The following is a 12,574-nucleotide window of genomic DNA, read 5'->3' as shown; positions in this document are numbered from 1 at the left end:
GTTTCCTTATTATCAGGATAGCTACATTATGATATCTATTTAGTGTGACTTATAAAATGATACCAGGTTACTTTTTTTTTTTTTGCAGGGCAATGGGGGTTAAGTGACTTGCCCAGGGTCACACAGCTAGTAAGTGTCAAGTGTCTGAGGCTGGATTTGAACTCAGGCACTCCTGAATCTAGGGCCAGTGCTTTATCCACTGTGCCACCTAGCTGCCCCACCAGGTTACTTTTAATGTGAGTCAAAATTAAGTCAGTGTGACATGTGAGCTGGTCAAGGATTTTAACATGTTGCTGTTATCAGTCAGGCTGCACTTGCCTATCGTTGCTTGTGGATATGATATGTTGCTGCATACAAGGTTATCAACAATTGTGTTTATTTTATTATTTAAAAAGAACCCTAAAATGGGCAAAAGGAAGAATACTTTAGATGGAAATAGTGCCAGCACAAAAAAATGAAGAGGCTTATTTGTACATTAGAAGAAAAATTTAATGAAATTGAATGTTATAAACATGAGTGTGGGAACTCTAAACATAGGACCAGATGCTGAAATACTTAAATCTACTTACAACATAGAATATTATAAAACATTCAGAAGTCAAAGAAGAAAGACAAAGTTATACCAGCCTTTTGTAGTTTGCAAACAACTACAAGGAACAGAAGTGTTACAATATTAGAAATGAAGTATATATGGATTCAACTGTATGGATTGGAGATTGTAGTAAGAAAGGCATTCCTCTTAGAGCAGCCATTCAGACAAAAACTTCAAGTTTATTTAAGGCAGTGAAAGGAAATAGAAATGTAGTGGATAATGAAGAAATTTTTACTACAAGTGGTAGTTGGTTGATTCAATTAAAATTGAGTTCAGTTGTATAATGTTAAAATTATTTGAGGTAGGCACTGCAGATGAGTACTTGGGAAGTTAAATATCCTGATGTTTGAAGAAAATAATCAAAGAAGGTGGATAAATTGATCAACAATTTTTAATATGGATGAAACAGGCTTATTCTGGACAAGGAGGCATCCTAGAATTTATATTTCTAATGATGAACAATATCATCCTGTATCTAAAGTGTCCAAAGATAGCTGAGCACTTTTACTGAGGATATTTTAAATGAAAACCAATGCTTAGTTGTTGGTCTCCATCCTCATGCTCTGAGAGGCTACAACCAGAGATTGCTTCCAGTTCTTTAGTGATCAGATTAGGAAGTGTGAGTGACCAAAACTGTTTTTAAGTTATTTTAGCCTAGCTGTTGAAAACTATTGCAAGGAAAACAATATCCACTTAAAGCATTCCTGATTTTAGATAACATCCATGTCATTTGACTATACTTGGTTCATTGTATGAGAATGTGGTCAAGCGAATTCATCCAGATGTGGATAAAGTTTTCTGTGCTTGTGAGCATATATGTGAAGATTTAAAGAAGGAGAAGATAGTTTAGCCTACATTAATGATTTTTTTTGGGGGGGGCAATGAGGGCTAAGTGACTTGCCCAGGATCACACAGCTAGTAAGTGTCAAGTGTCTGAGGTCATATTTTAATCCAGGCCCAGTGCTTTATCCACTGCACCACCTAGCTGTCCCAGTTAATTAAATATTTAAAATAAAAATATTGGTTTTCCTTACTAATTTTAAAAATTTTGCTTTCTTTAATTACTCTACCTTTGCCTTTTCTGTATGCTTACCTTTCCTCATCCTTTACTATTACATTATGTTAATAAATAAATAACTTATTTTTAAATGTGTTCGTTGTGTATTGCCAATGACCAATGGGAGGGGAAGGAAAGGGAATAAGCACTTATATATCATTTACTATGTGTCAGGCACTGTACTAAGTGCTTTTTTAAAAACATATTATCTCATTTGATCCTCTCAACAATGCTGCAAGGTAGGTGCTGTTATTATCCCCATTTTATAGTTGAGGAAACTGAGGCAAACAGGTTAAGTGAATTGCTCAAGGTCACACAGCTAGTAAGTATAAATATATGCAAATATATTTATATATAAATCACATATACATACATATGTTTGCACATAATCATAACTCTTCATAGGATGAGTTTTTAATAATGTCACCATTTAGAGATTAATTATTCATACTAATCAAGACCTAGCTATATAATTTTCTAGTTTGCAGTACCTGGATCTGGGTTCCAGTTTTGCTTAATACCCATTTGACTCTGGTGCAGAAACTTGCTCTCTTTTGTCTTATTCTATCTGTAAAATGAGAGTAATAAGCAAATGACTTCTGGGACTTCTTTTAGCTCAAAATCTACAAACTTTAAATATGATAAGCAAGTTATTATTGAACAAGTTAACATGTAGCTCAGAGCTAAGCACGGATCCCTGGGGAATTTCACTGTTATCCTTAGCTTTCCTCACTAGCCTCAGTCCATTCTGAATTTAAGTATTGCTAACATTATTTTAGAGCATTATGCTATGTTCTTGTAGTCACTCTTTATTACCTGCCCTTTCTTCTGTTTTTTATATATCTTTTAAAAACTCTAAATTGGTCTGAGTTCCCTGTGCATTCGGAGTGGATTTTTTCAAGTGATGCTATTTCTCCTCATTGACTTTATTTCCCTTGTTTTATTCATTCTTGTCTGAGTTCCTCTTTAGAAATTTACATGGATTTTTGCCTATCCTCCTTTAGAACCCTTTGAAATCCATTCTTCCAATTTATGGGTGCTTGTCATACTAATCTTGGCATTCATCTTCTTTAATCACAAACTCTAGGAAGAAGGTATTTTTCCCCTAGGTTTCTTTCATTTCCATCCTAACAATCATTTCTTCCCTGCCAGTGAGAATTAGATTCAGAATACAATTTTCCCTTTTTGACTCCTCCACTTTTTGAAAGATGAAATTATCATTAAGGCAAGTCAAGAAGTTAGTAGCTGCTTTGCTTTTGTCAGAGTTCCAGCAGATGTCTTGGTAATTGAAGTTCCCCTTCATTAATACATCCTGCCTCTGTATCAGCCTCAAGATGTTTTTCTTAAATTTCTAACCAGGTAGTCTGTATTTGCTATACTCTGATGACAAAATCACTTTTGTTTCTCTTTTTATTGCTCATCATGCAAATGTTTTCCATTGTATTCCACCCCTTTAGTCCTGTATTTTCTCTCATATGTTTACTTTCTTTCTTTCTTTTTTTGGTGGGGGCAATGAGGGTTAGTGACTTGCCCAGGGTCACACAGTAGTTAAGTGTCAAGTGTCTGAGACTGAATTTGAACTCAGGTCCTCCTGAATCCAGGGCAGGTGCTTTATTCATTGTGTCACCTAGCTGCCTCTTACTTTCTTAATATACAATGCTATTCTCCCCTTTTACCTTCCCTATTTATTTAGACTAACAAAAAGTCAATCAGCATGTATTTAAGTATCTTCTCCAAACCAGACACTACAAAGACAAAACTCAATCAAGTCCCTGCCTTCAAAGAGCTTACATTCAGTTAGAAACAACATGTACATATTCATATAATACAAAATACATTAAAAAGTAAAAGGTAAAATTTCAAGGAATTACTAGTAGCTGGGGTTTCATGAAATGCTTTATTGAGGAGATAGTGCTTGAGTGTAGAGCTTTGAAGAAAGCTAGGAAGTGCTGAGGAGGCAATTAAGTTCAGGCATAATGGATAGACTTCTCAAAGGTACAAAGACAATAGAGAATACTGTGTCTGAGAAATTTCAAAAAAACCCAGTTTCTTTCCACCTCAGAGTGAATGAAATTGAGTAACATGTATTAAGCTTGAAAAGGTAGCTTGGATATAGATTGTATATAGCTCTAAGGGACAAATGGAGGCATTTTTATTTGATCCTAAAGGTAATAGGGAGCTACTGAAGTTTATTGAGTAATCAGTTTGAGAAGATGGTAAGGTCAAATGGAATTTTTTTTTTTAAGATTGGGAGCCCTAGGTGTATTTGTATGCATCATGGAATGAAGGAAGAGAGTTTGAAGATTAGAAAAAGAGAACCAAGGATTGTAAAGGCAGTCTGCCAAAGGAAATGGGAAAGAATAAGATCAGAGGAACAATAGAGAGGTTGGTCTCATTGAGGAAATGGGCCACTTCTTTATCTTAGATACTAGGAGAAAAGAATGGGAGGTGATGCCAAATTATTTTGAGTTGGAGTTCAATCTTCTGCTAACAGTATGTGGGGGAAGGGATATTGTGAAAGACTTGAGAGAAGAAATTTTCATTATTATGGAAAGTGATGGATGTGTGAGGTCCTTTCCAGCTCTAGTTTTGCGATCCTTTGAAGGAGTAAAATAGAGAATCAATTAGGGAGGGATTGTTTTGTTGGAGTTGGGCCAGTTGAAATTAGATAACATAAATTTGTAGTGGATCCAGTCAATGCGCATTTGTATTTTAGACATGCATTTCACCTCACCAAATCTTAGTGATACCTATTTGGTCACCTCTGGTTTGTCTTGCTTATTGCCCAACCTGTGGGAATTTGTGGATAAACATTTTAGACACTGCATCTTAGTTACTATGAGATCCTTTCTTGGATTTTGTGTTATGAATTTCTTGGTGTCTCAACTGCTATTATTTCTTTACTATAGTACTTTCTTTGGTATTTAACTTGGTGAATCTACATAAGTAGTTTTCTGCTTCCCACACAAAACCTTTTTATTTTCAAGCTCTTTTGAATACATTCTTGCCACCATTTGTTTTGGTGACCTTGATGGAGCCTGTTATTCCTGAATTAGAGGCTGTTGTCCGGAAATCCAAAACCCATATTTTGATAAGTATATTCTTAGTCAGCCATTCCCTTCCCAAGTCAGTTTTTCTTTTCTTAATCTCTTTCCTTCAATGGAGTGCAGTGAAGAAAATATAACACGTATCTCTGTGGTATACAGTTTCTTGCCCAAGACTCTTATTCTTTGGCAATGTTTTCTCGGTTTATTCTGGCAGTATTGTTACTAGGCAGTATACTGGCAGTATTCTGACACTACAGGAATCATTAGAAATTGAGAGTTGTCATTTGTTTTGATAAGTTTTGGGAAATTCTTATCAAATCTTCCTTGATTTCCCCATTCCCCTCAGCTAGAAGCATGCCTTCTTTCCTTGTGTCTTCTAGGTCACTTTCCACCATTTCTGTGCAGCCAATCTTTTTTTTTTTTTTGTAACTTATAGTTATTTGCATAAGTTTCATCCCTCCACTGCCTTTAGCAACTTCTTGGGGACAAAAATTATAGATTTTTTCATATACATATTTCCAGTGTTTTGTCCTATGACTTTCACATCACGGATGTTTGTTGGTAATAATATTCAGTATAATTCAACAATTCATTCATCCATTTATTTATTTATTTACTTTTCTATCTATTTCTTCATTCATTCATTTATTTAGCACCAACTGTGTATAAATAATTGGTGCTAGGAGGGATACAAAGATAAGATACTATTCTTGTCTATAGGGCTATTTCTCTGTTAAGAGGTTTTAAAAATCATTATTCAAATAATTGTAATACAAAATAGATTTTGATAAATCCCTAAGTCAGGTACATAACAACAATATGTTATTAGAGTTCAGAGGAGGAAGAGAACAAAGAAAACTATCAAGGAAGGCTTACTGAAGGAGTTTAGATTTGAAGTGGGTTTTGAAAACTTCAGAAGACAGAAATGGGGGCTTATTTAAAGTTGGAGAAAGGTACTGAGATAGGACAACTGTATAGTGCAAAAAGTATTCAGTTTGTAGTGAGAGGACCTGAGTAATAATCCTAGATTTGCTACTCACTTCCTGTGTTACCTTGGGCAAGTCTCTTTCCCTCTATCAGCTGCAGTTTATTTGATAAGAGGATTGATTTAGGTCACTGGTTCTTAATATTTTCAAGTGTTAAGGACTCTTTTTTAATGGGAAAATGTTTTAACGATGGTACTACTGTTTCTCTTAACCTTCTTACTCTCCTTATCTAATAATTATTATACTTTGATATAACAATCCATTTCAATCCTTGGTTTAAAAAAAATGCAGATTCTAGGACTCTGAAGTAACTCCCTAGGGATGTATATCTTGCAAATGGGGAAGCACTTGCCTGAATGATTTCTAAGCTAAAATAGTTTCTTCTAGCTCTGAATCCTTTGATGTCCTACCTACCTCTCCCCATAACCCTTCCCACCCCTACTTTAAAAAAAAATTTGATAGGGATAGGAGATAAAAACTCTTCATAGTATTTCCTTATTGATTTTGCTACAAATATGGTTGTGATTTGTGGAAATCAAGCCACCCAGCTAAACCTCTTTTATCAGTGACTATCAGTCCCATTTTCTGTAGAGAGGTTGTTGGTTAACGCATCTTAAGGCTTCATCTGAGAAGGGAACAGTGCATCAGTTTGAATGCTAATTCACTCAACTGGCAGCAAGCATAGTGAAGTGACAGCTTGGAGGGGGGTAAGAGGAGTGTCTGAAAATGGCAGCAGATTGGTATTTCAAAAGGGGAGGGAAATTTCATAATGATGAATAAGAAAGATGACATTTGGTGCTCACATTTAACTTGCATTGGTTGTCCACATAAGGGTCAGTATGCATAACCTCCCTTGATTAGGCCCCCGGCTGCCCAACAGCTGACTGGGTGTATACCCTTCAGATTGTAACCAAAAGAAAGGCCTAGATAATTAGGCCAAGTTGAACTGCAGGAGGTAGCCAGCCTCTCTGCTGCCTTTTGTATATTCATGACCCAACTTGATTGATGGAAGGACAGTGTTTGGTGACACTGTCATTTGCAAGTTGAAAGGTAGACTACAAGCTGAAGCCAAGATCAGATGTGCCTAAAAGAGTCTTACAATAAACTCATTTGGATGCTGATGATGTTCACATATGCATTTCTTTGTTTCTAACTGCTTCTGGAGGACATCTGTTAATTTGTAGAGATTAACTTGCTTGCTTTAATTTAAAAACTCACACCAAGTAAAATGATAGTTTTGCTACGAAAGTTTCCTCAAAGTGCATAGTGACACTGTATGATGTGGCTTACATGTTTTTGTTATATATTTGAACTAAATGATACATGTCTAGAAATTTTTAAAATGTCTTTTGAGTTGATGTTGGCTGATAGACATTCTTGCAGAACAAAGTCCATGTAACTAAACTAATGAAAAGGGGAAAATCCTTTTAGCAAAACATTTACTTAGATTTTTAGTAGGATTTCATTGAATGCATACCTGGGAAGAATTGTAGAGATCCTCTCTGCCTACCCTATCTTTTTACAGAGATGTCCAGTGAGGTTAAGTGACTTTGTCAAGATCAGACAGGTCATGTCTTAGCTGGCCTTTAAATTCTAGCCTCTGACTCTCAACTCCAGTGCTCTTTTGAGTGCACACCATTTCTTTACCACTTTGTCCTCCAAATTGTCTTTTTAGTGTACTGGAAGAAGAGTTGGCTAAATTCAGCCATGTTGCAAGTAAATTGAAATGACAATTGGAACCCAGAACCAGAATTGTGGTTCAACTACTGGGGGGGAAAAAAGCAACAAACTTGTATTCTAAAAGTATATATAATAAAAGTCCATTTGATGTTATTTAGTTGATAGGAGATACGTTGAGCACCCAGAAAAAAGGATGAAGTACTTTTATTTCCTTTTTGTAGATCTCAGTTTTATCATTTGTAAAATGAAGAGATTAGATGAATAATTTATAAGGTTCTTTCTACCTCTAACATTCTCTGTTCTAGAGTCTTTTCTGGCATTTTGTTTTTTCATAATTCTAATTGGGTAGTTTGCAATGGGTTGTTGGTTCACATGTTTCATCAATATGATTATGTACTATTTCTAAAATAAATGCCTTTCAGAAATGCCTCTTCTATATATTAAGTATATGATAAGCATTGATTATCTAAGGGCCTTTCCAGCTCTACATCCTATGATCCTAAGAGATTATGCTCTTAATATTTCGTTATGTGGTAACTTTTAAAAAGGATACCTTTTCTGGAGATGAATGACTCTAAATCTGAAAGCTGTATTGGGCCTTATACTGAAAAAGATCTATATAAGATCCTTTAGAGACTCTTAATGGCCACTACAATTGTGGGTTTAAAACGATTTGATTTTGGTTCATTTCAAGTAGTTCATTAAAAAGGAAGTAGTTCTTCCATATATTTTTATTAACTAAATGTCACTAATCAGGAGTTTTTATAAGAAGCTACCATGGAAAACCTTTACTTGCTTTTTCAGTTTTTCATGTTAATAGTTTGACTTCTCTCCTCACCAGCTGCTAGAAATGGCAGTTATCTATTTACTTAGATCTTTGGGTGATTTATGTGGGTACTTAATCCACCAGTGTAGATAGCAGTCCCCCCATACCTTCTCATTTTGTGCATTTCTCATGCATTTCTTTCAGCAAAATTTCAATATCTTAGGAATACCAGTGTAATACTCTGGTTGTCCATAATTTTTTTTTTTTTTTGCAGGGCAATGAGGGTTAAGTAATTTGCCCAGGGTCACACATCTAGTAAGTGTCAAGTGTCTGAGGCTGGATTTGAACTCAGGTCCTCCTGAATCCAGGGCTGGTGCTTTATCCACTGTGCCACCTAGCTGCCCCCTGTCCATAATCTTTTAAAATTCCAGCTCTTTTATAAGTCTACCATATTTTAAGGTCATATCCTTTATGATCAGTTTTATGCTATTTATTGTGTGCAGATAATTAGTAACATGCTGCAACTTACACTTGCTCTCCATGTATCATCCTTTCATGCCCTTTGGGTGATCCACAATTTTGATATTTCTGAGATCATATAAATCATCAGGAGAATATTGGTGTTAAAAAGATTAGTTTTTTTAATTTAAATTTTCCTTGTATTTAATATTCCTAAGGACTTCACATTCAACAGGTACTCTAATATATAAGGAATACTAAAAAGGGATTATATATTAAATTGTGAACTTAATTCTGTTACTTTTTAAAAAAAGTGTATCAGGATTGTAAAATAAAAAATGCCTTTTGTATATTTGTATCCCTGTATGAACTTTTTATTTTCTTCTTTGTATTTTTTATACATTATTAATGTTCTTTCCCGTTTTTGGTATCTCTTACCTGATATTTTACCATCCCAATACCTTCCTTGTTAAAATAAAATAAATATGGTAAAAAAAAACCATATGCACATTTTGATCATGTATGATAGCTTATGTCTGATTCTTCATCCATAGTCTATCATCTACTTCTTTGTCAAGAGTCAGGAGGCATGGTTCAACATTAGTCTTCTGAAGTCATGATCAGTCACTTCAATGATCATAGTTCTGAAGTCTTTCAAAGCTTTTTTCTTTACATTATCATGGCCACTGTGTAAGTTGTTTTCCTGATATTGCTTGATTCATTTTTATATCAATTCAGATATTTGTCCCAAGGTTTTCTGAATTCTTCGTATTCCTCACTTATGAAGCAATAATATTTTGTTGCTTTCGTACCATATTTGGGTCAGCCATTTTCCAAAGTGGGGAACCACTTGTTTCTAATTTTTAGCTACCACAAAAAAATGCTACTATAAATATATTTGTACATATAGATGAAATGAACTTTTTTTCAGCTAGTAATTTCTAATATTACCAATAATGCTTTTGTAAAGAGGAATCTAGACAACTACTAGAGTTAAGCCCATTCCTACAAAAATTATTTTGGTCTGTATTGACACTTGAAATAGGAATGTAAAATCTCTAATCTCTTAATTATGTTCAAAGAATTTGGAAAACCTTTTTGCTTTCCTTTGTGATACTTAGTTCTAATAGGAAGTATAATAATGTTTAAGTTTTAATAAAAATGCCATTTTCTCATATCATAGCCCATTGTCTTTAAAATCCTGGAATTTCCCTCTGATCTTCTTTCTTAGAAACAAAATATATACATGGCCAGATTTATGTACTAGCAGTATGATTATCTATGAAACTGAACAAGAAATAGGAAAATAAAGCTTGTTCAGGTGAAATAGATACAGAAATTTTCCTAACAAGGAAGGGAAAGTTTTTTTTAAACTCAATTTTCAAATTTATTTTCCTCTTGCAAGACACTACATAATGTTATTTACTGTTCTCATTAAGCCTTTTCAAAAACTTAAGTAATGTCACTTTGTGAGAAAACTCTGGTTCTTTCTAAGTGATAAAACAGACCTGACACTTGTTCCATGAAGGCATCTTCCTCTGCTTATCAGCCCTTCAATTTATGGCTGTGCTTTGAAATTCGTGCCTGTGACTCCCATCTTTGTATTTACTCCAATTAACACATAAACCCTAATTACCCAGATCAAGGGAGTTGGGAGTCCATAAATGGAAAGTGACACGGCAGAGCTTGGCAGCTGGCATGAAGGCAAGGTGACAAAAAATAGGGAAGTATCAATTAGATGACATTGATGGTGAAGCATGTGTGTGTTGGGATGGTAGATATTAGCAGCGCTCTGTGTCAACTGATTGCTTGTCTCTAATACCAAGGGGTGTGAATTACTTGGTAAATGACAGCTAGGTTAAAAGTATGAAGTTTAGCTACATTTTAAAAAAATGTAGAGCAATTCATTTAATTCTATTTTATGTCATTATTACCAACAGTTTTTTATATTTCTAGCAGATTTAGTCTAACGGTAGCTGATTCCCATATTTACCAAATTTTCAAACCAAACCAGTTTGTTTAGTCTTACAGAATTTAAGAACATCTAGTTCTCATTTGGGTTGGAAGAGGTAACCTCTTAATTGTGAGTACTTACAAGCTCTTCCAAGTGTCTTTGTTCTTCCACCATCCTCTAATATAATGAGTTAAAACATGAAGGAGGGTGCTGTTGTGGGGGAAAAAACCAAACATATCTGAAGTTAGAAGAACTGGCTTTAACATTTTCCTTTACTACCTAGCACTTGCGTGACTTTGAACGATTCACTTGCCCACTTTGGACCTTAGTCTCCCAATATATTTGTTGAGGGGGTTTGACAAAGTAATTGATCTCTGAGGGCCTTTGCAGCTCTAAGTCCGTGAAAGCATTATGAGGAACATTGTTGGTTCTGTAGCAAGTGTTACATATGAGCAACTAGCTAAATGGCATTACAGAGGAATTTCTGAGCCTTAAGGTGGACCTTCATTGTAATATGGAAGTGATGTTATTGTGAAATAATGTTAAACAGGGCTGACCTTTATGCAGGCTGTGCCTAATTTTTGTGTGACATGAGGTGGGATTTAGTCATGATACATTAATAATGCTTCTGCAAAATGATGTTCGATTACGGTCAGTGGCTCAGCAGCAATTTTGTATGGGCTTTGCCTCAATTTTGCCAGGTTAAGTATGGGGTTTGGTTATAATGTATTAATTCTTTTTTTGGTGAAAATTGGTTGGTCAAGGCAACTTTATGCAGGTTTTGCTTGGATTCACATGACCCAGTTGTGCATGTTTTGATGAATGGGTTTTAAGCATCAAATAATATTTCTTAAGCCCCTTTGATTCTGGACTTAGGTGTGTTAGAGACAAAAAGATCTAACTGCTAATGTTCCAGTTCTGCTAGTGTTAGCAGAAAAAGACTTGGGCTTCTGTTGGGGGGGGGGGCGTGTTACAAGATTCCATATAGCTCTCACTGTTTGCACACGTAATGGCAGTTAAGAATAGAAGGGCTAGGCAGCTTCTCTATTGGGGAAAGTGCTGACATACTCAGTTTATTGTAGCCTCTGCTGCCTGATCCATAACATTAGCTCCATTCCTCAAGTGGGTGGTTGGATATTGGCCCAGTGGAGAAAAGGGGCATTGAAAAGAGTGGTGGGGGGATTAATTTCAGAAATATCTAAGATTTAGTTGAGGTTATCATTTGAACATATGCTGAATAAATATTATATATTAGCATATACTGGATTGTATGGAGTTTTAAAAAATTTGCTTTTCGCAATTTGCATTACGGGTGGTTATGCAAACTTAATTGGTGGTTTGCCTGAATATAGCCATATTTCTGCCTGAATACAGCTATCTCCTGTAGTTATTTATGCTATAGATTTAAAAACTACAAGATGCTTTCAGTTCTTTCATGCCCCCATTTCAGGTGCTGCTGAAAATGGGGAAAGAACTGTTAAATGATGTATTTAGAAAGAAGCTGTTGTACAAGAGTATTTGAAACATTAAAGATGTGCCAGAAGGTCCATTAACATAAATGTTTAACTCAGACATACACAAACTTATGTACCAAAATGAAAATGTTTCATGCATTAATTTGCTGCAGAAGGTAGTAACATAACAATTAGAACAACATTCTGCCTACTTCTACTTAAATTTCCTAGGGCAGTCTTTCAGTGATAATGTGTAGTATTGATACAGTACCTCCTTGAGCACAGCATCTGATAGTTTATTATATTAAGTTGTATTTTCAGTTTTGAACCACTCAAACAGAGTATACCTTTTGAGCTAATAAGGATTACCTATTAGAAATATATTTTTCTAATAAAGCTCAGCATCCATTGGGAATACCTGGAAGAAAAGATCTGTTTTTTTTAATAGTTTGACAAAGATAGTTCCACATGTTAACTATAGTATATAATAATGAAAATGTGTAAAAATACCAAAGAATTCCACAAGAAAAGGAAGCTCTGCCCGATCTTAATAGCAAACCCATGCCATATGCAATTAAT

At 35.0% G+C, this 12,574-nt stretch overlaps 1 protein-coding gene across 2 annotated transcripts in view; it reads left to right on the top strand.

Annotated features, from left to right (window-relative positions):
* PBX3 (PBX homeobox 3) overlaps positions 1-12,574 on the top strand; it is a 311,413-nt gene that overhangs the window by 154,909 nt on the left and 143,930 nt on the right. The window lies entirely within an intron of this gene.

Source organism: Dromiciops gliroides, chromosome 2, assembly GCF_019393635.1.
Source record: "Dromiciops gliroides isolate mDroGli1 chromosome 2, mDroGli1.pri, whole genome shotgun sequence".
NCBI classification, from domain to species: domain Eukaryota; kingdom Metazoa; phylum Chordata; class Mammalia; order Microbiotheria; family Microbiotheriidae; genus Dromiciops; species Dromiciops gliroides.
This window is presented reverse-complemented; position numbering and strand designations above follow the sequence as displayed.